Source organism: Balaenoptera musculus, chromosome 3 (assembly GCF_009873245.2).
Source record: "Balaenoptera musculus isolate JJ_BM4_2016_0621 chromosome 3, mBalMus1.pri.v3, whole genome shotgun sequence".
In the NCBI taxonomy this organism is placed as follows: Eukaryota; Metazoa; Chordata; class Mammalia; order Artiodactyla; family Balaenopteridae; genus Balaenoptera; species Balaenoptera musculus.
Window position 1 is genome coordinate 10,605,250 of NC_045787.1, and position 17,930 is coordinate 10,623,179.

The following is a 17,930-nucleotide window of genomic DNA, read 5'->3' on the forward strand; positions in this document are numbered from 1 at the left end:
ATAAATATGTAGACAGTTTTAGTCATTAGGGAAAATTTTCCTATGAGACAATATAGATGAGATATAAATGACATTACATTTAAAATAATAATTGATCATGGATACCTTTTAGGCCCATAGTTATCAGAAAAAGGTATGAATGAATACAAAGAGACAAGTTGGAAAGCCACCGTAGGAATCCAAAGCATACATGTTTTTCACTTGGTACTTACAGTGCAGATGAAAAATAAATGAGATGATATGAAGGTTATTCCAGAGAAAGATATAGCGAGATCTACTGATTGGCTATGAGAAGAATAAATAAGTGAGTAAATCAAAGTGACTTCCAAGTTTTTGGCTTAAACAATTAGATCATATACTGGAAAATATGGTGTGCAGGTTAAAACCTGAATGCTTACAGCATGGGGTAGCACAATTTTAGTTTTTAAAAAACTTGCTCTCTCGCCTTCTCGCTTCCAAGATGACCAAGAAAAGAAGGAATAATGGTCATGCCAAAAAGGGCTGTGGCCACATGCAGCCTGTTCACTGCACCAACTGTGCCCGATGTGTGCCCAAGGATAAGACCATTAAGAAGTTCGTTGTTCGGCACATTGCAGAGGCTGCAGCTGTCAGGACATTTTGGAAGCGAGTGTTTTCAGTGCCTATGTGCTTCCCAAGCTGTATGTGAATCTGCATTACTGTGTGAGTTGTACCATTCACAGCAAAGTAGTCATGAATCGTTCTCGGGAAGCCCAGAAGGACTGAAAACTTTCACCCCAATTTAGCCCTGCTGGTGCTGCCCCACGACCTCCACCAAAGCCCATGCAAGGAGCTAAGTCCTTAAAGACTAAAGAAATACAGTCCCCTGGGAAGACAGTAAAAAAGAAATTATACTTAAAAAAAAAAAAACTTTAAAAATGATTTAACATTGTAACAGATCATGATGAATGAGTAGAATAGTTTTTACTAAAATAAATTTTCAATGGATGTAGAATTCTGGATTGACATTTTCTTTCAACACTTAATGTTGTTATTTATTTATTTTGTTGCATAGATTCTGAAGGAAAAAAGCAGGATATAATTCTTACCTTTGTTCATTTTTATATAATGTATTTTTTTCCTCTAGATGCCTCTGAGATTGCCTCTTTGTGTTTTGTTTACAGGAGTTTGAATATGATATGCTTGAGTGTTTTGTTTTTATTTTGTTTTGGAATTTATCCTGCTTTGTGTTGTCAGAGTTTAGAATCATTGTTTTGCTCCCTGGTGTCTCTGGTATTAATTATGGAAACTTCTCATTTCATATTTACTAAAATATTTTTGATGCCCTGTACTCTTTCTCTCTTCTTTTGAATTCAAGTTATTTATGTTAGAGTGCTTAATATTGTCACACAACTCGTGGATAGTCTGTTGCACTTTTTTTTTCAATAGTAAATCTCTCTTTGCTTTATGTTACATTTGGATAATTTTTAGACTTATCTCCGAGTTCATATATTCACGTCAGTTGTGCCATGTTTGCTAAGCAGTGAAAGGTATTATTCATTTCTCTTACTTTGTTTTATGTTTCTAGCAGTACCATTGGCTTTTACAATTTTTATCTCTCTGTACTTTATTATTTCTCTGATCTTAATTGTTGTCCACTTTTTATGATAGATTCTTTAACATATTAATCAGTTATTTTAAATTCTCTCTCAGATTGTTTCAAAATCTGTGTCCTGTTTCAGTCTAGTTCTTGTGATTGTTTTGCCCTTTGTGAGTGTGTTGTCTTTTTTGCTTTGCTTTTTCTTGTGTGCTTTGAGTTTTTTGTTGAGCATAAGACATCTTGTCTAGGACTGTAGAAACTGAGGTAAATAAACATTATTCCAGGAACCTATACTTTGTTCTCTAATTTATTTTTATTCCTTGTGAGGTGTTATATTCACGTGTTGGATCTTTTTGCCTATAGTTGATATTTGTTACTTTCTCTTAAATAATTTTATCTCATTCATTTTTTAAAATTTTATTTTTTACTTAACATTTCTCTTAAAGCATTACATTATCTTTTTTTCTAGTAACTCATTTGTTTTGCTTTATTACTTTATTACTCATTTCTAAAGTAATTTTTAATTTTATACTTCTAAATCTAATCCTTGATATCTGTCACCTTATTTATGTTTTTCTAAAATTTGATTTCTTTTTTTCTTTCATTTTGTAGGGATGGGGGCTATTTGTTTGCTATCTAGTTAATCAAATTTTTTTGTTTGCTCAACTTCATTTTTCTCCCTCATCTTCTGGATGATTAAAAACTATGCCATCAACATCTTTCCAGATTTAATTCATGTACTGATATTTTGTGCTCATAGATCAGAAGAATTAATATTGTTAAAATGTCCATAATTCCTAAACTGATCTGTAGATTCAATGGGATCCATATAAATTTCTGGAATTTTTCACAGAAATAGGAAAAACAATTTTAAAATTTGTATGGAACCACAAATGAATCTCAATGTAGCCAGAGCAATCCTGAGAAAGAACAAAGCTGGAGCTAACACATGTCCTGATCTCAAACTATATTACAAAGCTATAATAATCATACTAGTATCGTACTGACACAACAATAGACACATAAACGAATGCAACAGAATTGAGAGCCTAGAAATAAACCCTCACTTACGTGGTCAACTAATATTTGACAAAGGAGTCAAGAATACTCAATGGGGAAAGTATGGTTTCTTCAATAAATGGCATTGTGAATAACTACAGGTAGCAAAATGAAATAGGACCCCATCTTACACTGCACATGAAAATTAACTCTAAATAGATTAAATACGTAATGTAAAATCTGAAACTGTAAAACTCCTAGAATAAAACACAGAGAAACAGCTTTTTGGCATTGGCCTTGGCAACAAGTTTATGACTATGACCCCAAAAGCATAAGCAACAAAAGTAAAAATCAGCAAGTGGGTCTATATCAAACTAAAAACTTCTGCACTGCAAAAGAAACAATCAACAAAATTCCTACCTATGGAATGGGGAAAATTATTTGAGAAAACATCTATCTAATGAGGTGTTAATAACCAAAATATAGAAGAAACCCATACAACTCAGTTACAAAGAACAAACAAAAAAACACTCTGATTTAAAAATGGACAAAGGAGCTAACTAGACATTTTTCCAAGGAAAACATACAATGACCAAGAGATACATGAAAATAACACTAATCATCAGGGAAACGCAGACCAAAACTACAATGAAATATCACCTCACACTTATTAGAATGTCTATTATAAAAGAGAGAAGAGACAACAAGTGTTAGTGAGACTATGGAGAAAAGGAAACCCCTGTACACTGTTGGGGAAATGTAAGTAGGTACAGCCACTATGGAAAACAGTATGGAGGGTCCTCAAAAAAATTAAAAATAGAACTAACATATGATCTAGAAATCCCATTGCTGGGCATATATAGAAAGGAAATAAAATCATTATCTCAATGAGATACTTGCACTCCCACATTCATGGCAGCATTGTTTATCAGAGCCAAGATATGAAAACAACTGTGTCCATTGGCAGGTGAATGAATAAAGGAAATGTGGGATATATTTATCTATATTCATATCTATATCTATATTTACCACATTGTGTATACATACACATTTATACAATGAAATTTAGAGTGGAATATTATTCAGTCATGAGAAAGCAGGAAATACTGCCATTTGTGACATTTGCAACAACATGAATGGACCTTGAGGGCATTATGCAAAGTGAAATAAGTCAGCCAGAGAAAGAGAAATACTGCATGATCTCAATTACATGTAGACTCTAAAAAACAAACAAACAAAAAACAACCAAAACTGAACTCAGAGAAACAGAGGATAGAATGGCAATTGCCAGGGGCTAAGGGCGAGGGAGAGATGAGAAGATGTTGGTCAAAGGTTGCAAACTTCCAGTTATAAGATCCATAAGTTCTAGGAGTTTAATGTATAGTATAGTGACAATAGTTAATGACACTCTATTATATACTTGAAAGTTATTAAGAGTAGATCTTAAATGTTTTCACCACACACAAAATTTAGGAAATTATACATGGTAATGAAAGTGTTAACTAACTCTATTGTAATCGTTTCACAGCATATGAATGTATCAAGGCATCACATTGTACACTTTAAAGGTACACAATGTTATATGTCAATTATATCACAATAAAGCTGGGGGAAGGGTAAAGTGTACATTTCTCTTCCACATTTTCTTCATGGAATATATCCATTTTTCTTAAATAAACCACATTCTATGCATAATTATAACTCTTTTTTACTTGTGCTCCATTTTTCATTTATCAAGACTAAAGGAAATCAGACTTTAATTTTCAAGGAAACATTGTATTTAAAGAAAAATAAGCCTTTATTCATCGCGTGTTGTAATTTATCTCTGTCATTGCAAAAAATTATACCTTTCGATACCTTACAAAAAAGTTATGGAGAAATTAGAAATTGCAAAAGGAAGTTAACAAATTGCAGAAGAAATTAAAAATTGCAATATTTTCATGTGACTAAAAAAAAAATCTCATTTTGTTGCATTTTCTTCTATTTTTCTAAGAAATTAAGTTAATTTAATTAGGAAAAATGTGTAAATACTCATATTGCCTCATAAACAGCACTTGATAGGATTATTTCCCCAGCAGCAAGAATGTGATAACATTAACACAATTCAATAGTTGATTATTGCTATCTCCACTGTAATTTTAATTTTAATGGTACAGGTCTTTGCTTTAAATTTAATTTGTATTGATTTTTCCATGTTTTACTCATTAGGAGTGTGTTTCTGCTCTTGGGTTCTGTTTTTCTAAGTTTACTTTCTTAAAAATAGTCCATTTAACAAACACAGTAAGTTTATGAAATCTTTGAACATAAACAATAATGAAAATATTAAAATTGCTGAAAAGACTGTGTTCAGTTTAGAATCAAGTAAGACTTCCACACTTTGAACAAAATACCTCTTTGGAATAACTACACTATTATTATAAATGTCTTCACCTTGTAATATTTTGTTTTTATATCTAGGTATTAAATAGCCCACTAGTGTCTCTGTTGCATGAATATGTAAGAACAGCATAAACACTCCCATAAAACAACAACAACAACTGGGTTTCCAGTTTGTTTCAAATAAACTTTGAAAACAGATAATCAGATATCTATGCTTAGCGACTTTTATTTTGAAACCATTCTATTGATCGGTTTTTCGTACATTTTAACTTGGAAAAGACTCTTTTCGGTAGTGTGGAGTCACTCAGTAAAAATTAATCAACCTTGATTAACTGAATGATAATGGCAGTCTTGGAGACATCCTGCTTTGTGACTGCAAGGTGAATATGTAATTAATGAGGACAAACTTTTAATAGTCATCGCCAAGATAAGCAGTACATACTGAAGTGCAGAGGTCCAGACACCAATTTTAGATTTCCCTAAGCTTCTCTACCCTGATCTCACTACTTCTCTCCTTTGAGGTTCTCTATCAACCTCTTGTCAGTCTCCCATTCTGTTCATCACTCTTTCTAAGTTTTCTAAAAGTTTATTTAAGTTCTCTATTGTTGGTACCAACTTGAGATGTCTTCAAGACTGGATTTGGGTCCCTATTAATCTCTATTTATCTTCATTTGCATTAGGCAAAGAAATTTACCTTCAAAATATTGGCTGAAAAAAATAATTTAAATAATTGAGAGATGTTTGGTTGGATATATGATATTTGCAATACATTTGCTTCTGAAATTTAATAGATTTAAAAACAAGGGTAAGAATACGGTATTCAACTGAAAGATAATACTGATAAATCAACATTTACTTACCATCTGTTACTATGCTTGTCACTATAAGTGATTCAAAATATAACATTTAATCCTTCCTCAAAATACTAATTTTCTAGGCAGGAAGATAATATATACCCATACAAGGTCAGCTGATATAATAATGTTACTAGTTTATACATAATAAATATCTAACTGACATGTGACTTTAAGTGTTACAGAGTTTTGGGTAAAGAGGAGTCTACTATACTTTTAAAAATTTTAAGTCATTGTTATTAAGACATATTTTTCGATTGTCACATGACCATTTACAGAGGAATAGAAAGAACTTCTAAATTCTCAGCTTTCAAAGTTGGTTTTGTATTTTATTTTGTACAAAATTCCTAAGAAAGTCTGTCTTTCAATAGTATTGAAAACTTCTAGAAATGTAAGTGATGAATAATCAAAACAGAGCTTTTAAAACAAGAATAAAGATAGACAACATAGAAGTTACCATTTCTAATTGTTCTTCCACTCCAAGTTTGGTGCTAGAAAAAAATATGCTTACAAGGACTATTCTTATTAGTGTCAATGTTCTTATTTAAATAAGATGTTAGGGAATAATAAGTCAATCTGTTACGTTTTCTTATTTTCGTATATCAGAAATAACTTCATAATGGTATAGTGATTTAGAGCACTAATTATGCAGCTAGACTGCTGAGTTCAAAATTGAGCTTTATTATGTACTACCTGTGTTACTTTGGGTGAATCACTTAACCTCTGTGTGTCATGGTTTCCTCATCTTTAATAATAGTGCCTATCTCTAGGGTTGTTGAGAAAGTTAATGAGTTAATATATGAAAGTGCTTGGAAGATTGTGTGACTGACAATAAATGTTTTTTAGTTTGGGTTCAAAAGTTAAACTGATTACTGATTTTTCCTACTAACATAGCTGAAACATTTTTAGTGCTAAATATATAGGAATTATATGGAAAAATATTTATTTAGCAAAATGCCATATTAATTCACACTTATTTGGCATTTACTAGTCTTACTAGGAATTATATAATGAAGTTATTTTAATTTCACTGAAGTATGTAGTAAACATACTATATCTAGTATTTATTCCCGATTGTTGGTCATTTAAGTTATTTCAAATTTTACAATATTATAAGTAATGTTTCAATAAAGAAGCATTTATATTTAAACATTTGTAAGTAGTCCCTAGTATTTCCTTTTCAAAAATTCATAGACGGAGAATTGCTGAGAGAGGACCATTTTATAATTCATATAGGTTTTCAAATCATCTTCTACAGACCATGTATCATATCTTTTCTTTCTTCCTTCCTTTCCTTCTCCTTCTTCTCCACACCCTCCTCCTCCTTCTCCTCCTCCCCCTTCTTTTCCTCCTTCCTCTCTCTCTCTCTCTCCCACACACACATACCCTTTATGTTTTCCTCTCTCTTTCAAGAGGATGAATTACTTGTATAAAAATTGAATGCAGGCCAGATTCTTACTAACTGGAGTATATTTATTCTAAATAGAATTCTGTTTTGTTCTTATGGTCAGCTTTTCTAGAGAGCAACTTTTATATGAAACTAAAATTGTCATTAGATTAGACAGCTATTATATGACTAATGGTCTGAAAAGTGAAACAACTAGAATAGAAAAGTCTTTATTATTTAGAGAGGAGAATTAAGAGGAGAAACTATTTCTCACAATAATATTTCAGAGGCAATGAAAAGTAAACCAAGAACTCTTGAACGTTAAAGAGATGCCACAAATCAAAAGTGATTCCTCTGGGCAATATATCACACATAGTAGATTGTCTCACAAAAGTCACAAAAGAGAAAAATGAATGTAAATTCCATATGGGATTCAGAAAATTATGTCAAGATTTGTATATAGATTATCATACACCAATTAAAGAATCACCAGAACCCGATATGTTTTTCAAAATATCATAATAAAATTATGATTTAACATGCTGTTCAGATGCTTAAAATATTTTTAAAGGACAGAGTTTACCTTTAATACATATAACAAAGGTAGTATGTATAACAAAGGTAGTGTAACAAAGCAGACAATGATAAGGTCATGTATCAAATTAAAAATAATGGGTAGACTATTTTACCCAGAGTGAAATACTCAAATGCATGGAAAATGATTCTCCGTTTGACAATTTCAGTGACAAATTGACACTAGAATATAATTTTCCAGGAATTAAGTAGAAAGTGAAGTGAAGTCTCATTATCTATAAAACCATACAGGTTATGACAGGCAGTGTAACAATTCAATAGTTGAGACTGTCTGTTAAAAAACATTAGAGAACCTGCAAGGGGAAAAATTCAAGAGATAATATCTGAACCCTAATGTGTCCATTTTCTTCACTTGGAAATTGAACACAATGCCCAGAATGACATATGCTCACAATTTGAATTATATTTATCTTGAGGAATTGTAGGTACCATATAATGTATGTTAAGTAGACCATGATTTTAAAAATATAGCAAAATGAATAAAAGTCTGAGTTAAGAAAATGAGCTATAAGAAGTGATGATTAAATAGGAGAATTTACCAGAATCATAAATATGAGTGAAAAAATAGACAAAAATAAGATGCATCAATAAATTTCTCCCCCAAGGAAAACTAACTTTTAATTACTGAACAGGACAGTGTATCTTTGTTTAAATCATTTTCAATCTCACAACCTCTGGGTTATGCTGGGAGGATGTTTCTATATAGATTTGGGAGAATGCTTTTGCATGGAATTTTGCAGCTTCTTTACCCTATTTCTGAACTAGAGAGTAATAGTGGGTGTATATATACGTGTATATGTGTATTTTAATCTAGATTCCTCTAGGAAAAGAATGGTAGTAAGTCTGAAATGAAAGTTCTGTCAAGCAGAGCAAAATTATTAACAAAAAATAATACACAAAGAAAAACAAATAGGAAAATCATTTGTAAAAATTTCAAAACAGCTTTATTTGGAAATATAACCAGACTCAGAGTTGCAAGAATTATAGAATATTTTCAGAGCCCTATTAAAGGCATAAGACCATGTACTTACTACAACAAACGTCAGCTTACTTTTTAAATTAAACTGATATGTAAGACTGGTAGCTGAAAGCAGGCCTTGGAGACTTAAATTATATGGCCTTATGGTAAATAATAAATTCAATACATTTGATTATTTTTAAAGCTTTCTGAGATTTATAGGTTTTATGAAACAGCTAGTTACATCAAATTGACAGAAGAATCTGTTCATGTAAAAATACTTAAATACATTTAGCTTTCAATGTTATATAATTTTTTACTTGGAAAAAGACATCTCTACATTAGAATTTTAAGTATTTGAATTAAATCACCATTAACAATTGAGTTTTTTTCCCTAAGTTGTTCAAAAATGCACTGGGGGAAAAATATCATAAAATGTACGTGGGTGAGAGATAAAAGATTTTGTATTAGTTACCAACTTAAGAAACATTGCCTCATTAGCAAACTTTGGCAGCATAGAAATTCACAAATATAAAGCTGAATAATCAGCCTGAATGTCTGGTGGTTGCATTCAGGACTCTCCTTTATTATCCAAATAAAGGAAGATGAAAACACTATTGGGTGAAGATGAAATGATTTCACTTCCGTAAAGTTGAAGTATTCCAAACATGTAGTAAACACCAATAAGTGTTTGCTTTTATAATTAATGTTTTATGTATTATAATACGGAGATTTCAGAAAAAATGTTTAGAACATGGTTCCCTAGAGTTAACAATAGTGTTCTCTAATAAGTCTAGTAATTGGTAAGTTAATCAAATTAAACTGATCTCTTTACTCCAAACTTCCATAGAATATATGGGACAAATTTTAATTCAGGTACACATTTATTATTATTATTATTATTTTACATCTGAAAATCTGTTGACATATAGCACAGCCTACATTCCATGTTGCACAGAGTAAATCCTTGATTATCCAAGTGTTGGTTATTAATCTCTGCAATATTAATCAAAAGCTTTGAAACACATGTTTACCTAGGGACTCTATGTTCGTTAGCATTGCAAAGGAAAGAATGTAAGTTATAACCCTGATATAAACACTTTTATTCTCAAACATGTAAACTAGCGGCTATACATAATTTATTTTTAATTTAAAAGGAAATGAATGGTAAAAGCTCCTTTTTTTCAGTTTGTGGAGCCTCAATTTACTTAAAGTCTAAACCAAACTTGAACCAACATAGCAACTCTTTTTCATGAATAATGGGAGATTTCAAAGGAATGACTCAGTTATGGATAAGGACAGTCTTTAAGTAAACTAGAGAATGAGCCAGACCTCGTTCTTGTCCTCAGGCAGGTGCATGGTAAATGATTCTGGTCAGATAGTATCTCACTACAGCTTTCAGCTTTACAGTAAGTCACTCAAAGGGTACACTCAGACCATCAAAATGATGTAATCAATTCAAAAATCCACTTTAATTTTCTAACTTGATTTCTTTGTCTATAGTCACTTTAATCAGAACAGGATTTTAAATCAATTTCAGAAAAATAGTAAGGAGGCCACTATCTCATTCTAAAATGTAAATCACTTCTATATAAAATCTACTGTATCCTATAATGTGAATATTAAATCGGGCTGTGTACAACAGGGGTGTACACAGTTCATTTGTTGCATCTTTACTTTTTTAACAGTCTCATCTTTATAATGCAGTATAATGTTAAATACAATTGGATCTTTTTCTAAGCAAGGAATAAGACAATAAACTGCAATATTTTGAAAAAAAATTTAATTCAAATTCTGGCTTACCCTCATCAATACCTGTCTGCAATTCAAAATTGTTTTAAAAGCAACATATGTTTTTGTTGTCTGTATCAATAACTGAGCATTCATTTGGGATGCTGATAATCTCTTGTTTTTAAATTGCCAATATCTAATTAGGAAGATGCAAACGATTTTTGCTTTGTGTTGTGTTTGTTAATGTTTGTGGTATTACAAATACTAAATAGAATGTGGGAAACTCTTACAATATTTGCTCTCTTTTTATTTCCTATTCATTCCTTGTGATTCTATTTTCAGTAGCAGTCTTGCAAATATTTCTAAGTCTATAATCTCAAGTTTTAGAGGGAGAAATGCAGTGACTATACCAAATTATATGAGGGAAATTTGTATTAGTTTCATTCTTCATTTAAATATATTTAGTAATTAATTACCCAGAACATGGTAGGTATTAAACTCTGAGTCAATACATGAAAGAATGATCAATGAAACATGGAATTTTTTAATGTATTTGAACTACCTAGTGCTGTATTCTTTATTCACTTACATTTCCCATTATTCTCAGTTATGTGTAAATTTAAGTATATATTAAATATCATCGATCTTCTTTTTTGACATTAAATAGTCAGCATATGGGTTGTGCTGAGCCTAAAAGGTAAGTGTTCAACAGACTAAAAATAAAATTGTGTTGCATCATGATTTTCCTCATGGGCGTGTGGGCACATCAACAACTATACATCCAGATGCATCATTGTGTCAGCCAAATCACTTACTTTAAAAAAAAAATTCTTTGTCCTCACAAAAAATTAAAGGCTTTTTAAAGGCAATGGAAAGATGTAGGTTTTTAACATTATTTGTATTTGAACAGATGTTTTGGATTAGCAGATAAAGTAATTAAATTTGTGGGGCACCTCTGTGCATTTCTCTTTTACAACTACCCTCTGAGGTAAATCAAAGCAACTTCAGTGCATGTTTCATGGCTCTGAGAAGGAGTATCCTATGTTCTTTAACTAAACAACTTAGGTTCCATGATTACCATTACAAGTAAGAGCTTGACAAGGTGTTAAAGACTCTCTCCTTAATGTCCTTATACATGATCTGAGAAAATATCAGCTCTGGTTTAATACACTCCTGTAGGCCTTTTCCATGTTTGAGAATTGCTGTCACCCTATAGACTCATGGTGAGGACCAGAGTTGGAACGTGCACACTGCTGAATGGTCTGGTTATGTCTCCTTTGCCAGAGTTCTAGCCACCCAACATTTTCACTTTAAAAATTCCACTGAGTTTTCTGCAACCTCTAAATAACACAATCTCTTTCCACTCAGACCACATAGAAAGAAACAACACATACAAATGCGCTGTGCTATTTCCTAGTCTCGGTTGTGACATCAGATGGGTTGTCATGGTGGCCACAAAACTCTGTGTAGCCAGGAGAATTCTAAGGTTGAGTCTGGAAGTGAGGGCAGAGGGAAGTGCTGTCCTCTGAACCCATGATTTTGGCCTCCAGCCCATCTGTGGTCTCCAGGCCACCTTGACCACTGAGATCTGTACGTTATGAGGCATGAGGCCTCTCTTAATATTGGGTTGGCTAAAAAGTTCATTCGGGTTTTTCCGTACGATGTAATCCGAGATTCCCATTACATCTGCTCCTTCTTTCATCTATGCTGGGAATTGCAGGAGAGGACAGATGGTTGTTACCAACATAGTTACCAAATCATTAAAAAATCCCTTTAAAAAATTCTCTAAAAGCCAAAAGTTAAGAGCTTCTGGTTACATAAACATGAGCATTTCAAAAAGGAAAATCTTGATTTGCCTTTATTACCTTCAAATACCTACATCTATTCTTGATTACATGCAATGGAATGAAATCGACCCTAGAAGTTCATCACTGTTTAGAGCTTCTTCCTTTTGGTTTTTGTTTATTTTTACTTTTTCTATATTGCTTTCTTGCTCATAGTTGGATGTGGAAAACATTTTACATGTGAGACTACTTGTAAGTAGCTTGACGTGCTACTACTGATAAAATGTTATGCAGTCATTGTGTGACCAAGTCTTAGAAAGTCCTCTTGTGAGTAAATGTGTATGATAATGGGACCAAGAAATCCTAGAGATTCCATGTTGACAAAAATATAAATGATATGAGTTTCTTAAATAATAGACCTGATAAATGTGGATCTCTTTACCACTTTCGCATGAATCTCAGAAAACAGATAACTCATCTGGAACTGTTTATTTCTAATTTAAAGAAGAAAACAAAAGCAAAGCCATTTTATTTCCCATTTTTAATGGCTCATTAGTGTCTAATTTGGAAGTCCCATTCTACACCATATCAAAGAGAATGTACACTTGTTGCTCACTAAATTTTAGAGCCAGTATAATTTTCTTTCAAACAATTGCATAGGATTTTGAAAAGTTCTTTCTTTGTCCCTAAAGTATCATGGCTAAGGTGCTTAAAGTATAAAACATACTGGGGTCAAAACCATGGAGTCCCCAGGAAAGTGGGGACAATGTGAGGAGCTGCACTTTCACCTTCTTGGGGATTCCATTTGAGGTCCAAAATGGCACTTGAATGCCTCAATAAGGCAAATGATTGTGAGGTTCTGCATATAAGAAAAGCTCTTTCATGACAACTACTGTTTCCACATCAAATACATCACTGCTCTGTAAGAAGGACCCTGTCTCAAATGCAGCACACAACGTAGATCTCTGCTGTCAGTGTCAGGAAATTAGAAGCCTATCTGAGCACTGGTAGTTGTACATTTTAATCTTGGATCTGTCCACAATACACCTGAAACAAATTCGTCTAGGATATTTATTCTACTTCCATTACGTATATTAGTGATTTGGGGTGTATTTCTTACTCACTTTGGAATACACTCTTTTGAAATACCATTTGATTATAAGTCCTAGAGCATATGTGAATTTATCTATGTCAACTCTAAAATTAGAGTATTTACATATCATTTATATTTTATGATTTATTTCTAAATTATTATGAATTGTGTTTTAAATTCATATATGTACACATATATGAATTTAAAATACAATTATATAAAATGTATTATAGACAATATAATATATACTATATAATATTATATTATAATATAATATATAATATATATAATATATACATATATATATCGGTAAACTGCTAGGGATATTTTGCCTCTGTGCACCTATTTTACTACTTACACTTTCCCTAAAGAGTTTATTAGATGATAACAGCATAACACAAAATTTAAAATATACATTTAAAAATATACGCAAGATAAAACATGATAGAACTAATTCTTATTTAGTCAAAACTTTCAATGATCCCTTTTTAAACTACTAGTATTTCTTGCTCTTCATTTTACTCTCTTTGTTCTCTTCTTCTTATTATTTTTTTAACCATTTCTTCCTGCTTCAATTTTCTCTTTCTAACATAAAATATATTACAGAAAAAGTTTACTCTTGAACCCAGGTCTACTCTTTGTACCCTTTTATTCAAAAAATTTCATTCATTTTGACGGCTCTTGGTTTATTGCTTCAAATTTCTGTATCTACATCTGGCCTCTCTCCTGATTTCCATTAGTTCAGACTACTTGTAAGATATCTTCATTTGGATGTCCTTCTATCAACTTGAATCCATCTTTCCTCCAAAACATGCTATTTCTCTGGACTTTTAAATTTTCATTTTTGAAGTGATTATTGTCCCATCTTTCAAGGTTAAGTTTTTGTGACCATCCTGGACTCCTTGCTAGTTCTCATTTTTACTCTCATATTTCTACTTGCTAAGTTCTTTTCAATTCCCTGTGAAACTAGTCCAATGTAGGATCTTCATACCCTTGCACCTGGAGATCTTCAATATTCTTCTAAATGCTTCCCTGCCCCTTTATTCAACCCTGCAAAGAAATTTCAGGAACATATTATTGGAAGATGGCTCTGCACACTTAGTTTCCTCAGCCCCCATACCAAAGCCTTCAAGAACAATTCAGCTAGTGCCTGGTACTTACTGTGCTTTGTGCTGGTTGGTTCAGTACTTGTATTCTCAGACCTCTGCAAATTTTCCAAGTTCCTCAGGAATCCCTGTGACTTTTCAGTTCATCTGAAACTTGATAATAGTCTTCTATAAGAGGTTAATTAAATGTCTGTTTTTACATTTTTTTCTTCCTGTGTGCTCATGTTAACTTTCAAAATTTGCCAGTCTTTAAATAAATATACATTTTATATTTTATTATGTTTTAGCATGCCATTAAATACTGTCAACATTTTATTAAGACTTCCCTGACATTTAATACATGTTCCCATAAGCTGTTTTCCTAATATTTTCTCCTTTTCTTTAACTAGCAATTTAATCCTGATCTGTACACCCTGACGGTGTCAGTGGGATCCGTATAATTTTTGCAATCCATATGCTTAGCTACAGGCATACCCCATTTTACTGTACTTCACTTCATTGCACTTTGCAGATATTATATTTTCTGCAGAATTGAAGGTTTGTGGCAACTTTGTCTCCAACAAGTCTGCTGGCCCTATCTTTTCAAGTGAGCATTTGCTCACTTCATGTCTCTGTGTCACATTTTGGTAATTCCTAAAATACTTCAAAATTTTTCATTATTATTGTATTTGTTATGGTGATCTGTGATCCGTGATCCTTGATGTTACTATATTGTAAACATTGTAATTGTTTTGGGGCACCACAAACTGTACCCTTACAAGACAGAAAACTTACTCCTTAAATGTCGTGTGTGTTCTGACTGCTACCCCCCATCCCATCTCTCTCCCTCTCCTCAGGCCTCCCTATCCTCTGAGACACAATAATATTGAAATTAGGACAATGAATAACCCCACAGTGGCCTCTTAAGTGTTCAAGTGGAAGGAAGAGCCTCATATCTCTCTTTTTAAATCAAAAGCTAGAAATGATTAAGCTTAGTGAGGAAAGCATGCTGAAATCCAGGACAGGCTAAAAGCTGGGCCCCTTGTACCAAAGTTAGCCAAGTTGTAAATGCAAAGAAAAAGTTCTTGATGAAAATTAAAAGTGCTGCTCCAGTGAATACATGAATGACAAGAAAATGAAACAGCTTTACTGCTGATATGTAGAAAGTTTTAGTGGTTTGGATAGAAGATCAAACCAGCAGAGCAAGGCTCTAACTCTCTTCAATTCTAAGGCTGAGAAAGGTGAGGAAACTGCAGAAGAAGAATTTGAAGCTATCAGGTGTTTGTTCATGAAATTTAAGCAAAGAAGCCATGTCTGTAGCATAAAAGTGCGAGGTGAAGCAGCAAATGCTGGCGTAGAAGCTGTATCAAGTTATCCAGAAGATCTAGCTGAGATAATTCATGAAGATGGCTACACTAAACCAACAGATATTCAATGTAGAAGAAACAACCTTATATTGGAAGAAGATGCCATCTAAAACTTTCATAGCTAGAGAGGGGAAGTCAATGCCTGGCATCAAGTCTTCAAAGAACAAGCTGAAAATAGGTAAATATGTGAATACTTCAATTTAGAAATTACTGAAAGTGTGTGAATGTTGTTGGCATTGTAGAATTTTAATAAAGAACTGTGGAACGTCTTCTTCTTTCTCCCAAAACACAATTTAAAAGCTTGATAAAATTGAAGAAAAAATATATTGTTTGGAGGCATTGGCAAGCAAAGATCAATAAAAGATCAACATTTCAAAGCGAAGCAAACAGCGGTTGTACCCACTTTAGCCTTCTTTATCTCCCCCTTGAGGCATTTGTCTATTCAATGCAGGGATAATTTAGGATGAGCAGGAAGTGGGTACTTTGAGTTGCTAAAAATTGTATGGGTCTGAGGAGACAAATGTTGGAGTTTGAAGCTGCCAAGTTGCTGGGAAGGGCTGAAGTATCTAGGGAAAGACAAGGCAACAGGGAAGTGAGCCTCAAATTCCATGTAATCTACTCTTGATTCACTCGGTGGATGTAAAATATGAGATGCCTAGAAAGCATACAAAAACAATGGAAAGGAGTCTAAAGAGTCGAGAGGAGATTTGAGCAGTTACATAGCGCTAGGCAGGCAAAGATTTGAGTTCATGATAAATGCCAATGAAGTGACACTCTATTAAACACCCTAAGGCTTCAGCTGAGAACACAGGAATTCCAAACTCTTCGAGTAACAGCACAGATAAACTAGACCAGCCTTAACGATGTGCGTATAATTTTTTTAATGCACAGTGTCTGGTATTCAACTGAACTTTTGTTTGTAAAAAAAAGGAAATAAACACAGTATTAGAGGAAAATTGGATCACTAAGAGACATATGGAACACAGTTAAGAGTTCTAACATATATGTCCTTTAGGTCGAAAAAAGGATAAGAAAGAAGGTAATAGGAAGCAATATTTTTAAAAGTATTGGCTGATCACTTTCTAAAACTAATAGTAAGTTCAAGCAGAAAGCAAGATTAAAAACAGCCCATCACCACCACCAGAACAACAATAACAACAGCAAAAACAGTGTCCACTAAAGAAAAAATGCACAACCTAAAAGTTGTGAGTTATATTTTATTTGGGGGACTTACCGAGGACCCCAGGAGACAGCCTCTCAGAGAGCTTCCAGGAACTGCTCTGAAGAAGCAAGGGAGGAGCAAGGATATACAGGAGTTTTTGTTGGAAAAAAGAACATGTAGTGGAACATCAAAAGATTACCGCTAATCACACAAAACAGACATTTAAGTTAAAGATTTTAGCGCTTTTCTATGCATAGGAAGATGCAAGAATCTGGGCTCATTAAAATCATTCCTTAGACATGCATCTTAACTATCTAGGGCTAGTATCCTGTTTTTCTTCGTCTTGAATTCCCCTCAGGGTGCTCCCCCAGGGGCTGCTGCAGTGGCTGATGGCTTGACTTGGGCAACATACATTCATCATTTACTGGAATGGCAGGCAACATTCTTTGTTTACTGAAAAGGCAAATGACATTTTTTTGTCTGCAACATAAGCCTTAGAAAATGAGTTGAGTTTTGAAAAAAAATGAGATATGAAAATATTTCGAAAAAGAGAAAAATTCAGATTACTCATAGAGGATCATTGATAAGACAGAGTTTAGTTCTCAATAGGGATGATGGAATCTTTTTGATGACAGACAGTGGAATAACATTTTTCAAGCACTGAATGATAATAACTGCTAGCCTATAATTTTATATCCAGTGAATATATTTTTTCAAAAAATTAATTCAAAATTAACATGTATTCATAGATTTAAATATGAGATTCAGTGGTCTACAGCGCCATAATAAGGAAATATTACAGATAGTTCTTTAAGTTGAAAATACATGATCATGGATGGAATCATAAAAACAAGAAAATATAAAATATTACAATGGTAAATATGTGGATAAATGTAAATTAATATTAACTAGTAATGTAGTTGGAGACCAAATATATGTAGAATTATAATATGTTAAAATAATAGCATAAATGCAAATC

At 32.7% G+C, this 17,930-nt stretch overlaps 1 pseudogene; it reads left to right on the top strand.

Moving 5' to 3' along the window:
• Window positions 1–460: 460 nt before the first annotated feature.
• Window positions 461–14,883, top strand: LOC118892009 (annotated as a pseudogene).
• Window positions 14,884–17,930: the final 3,047 nt, after the last annotated feature.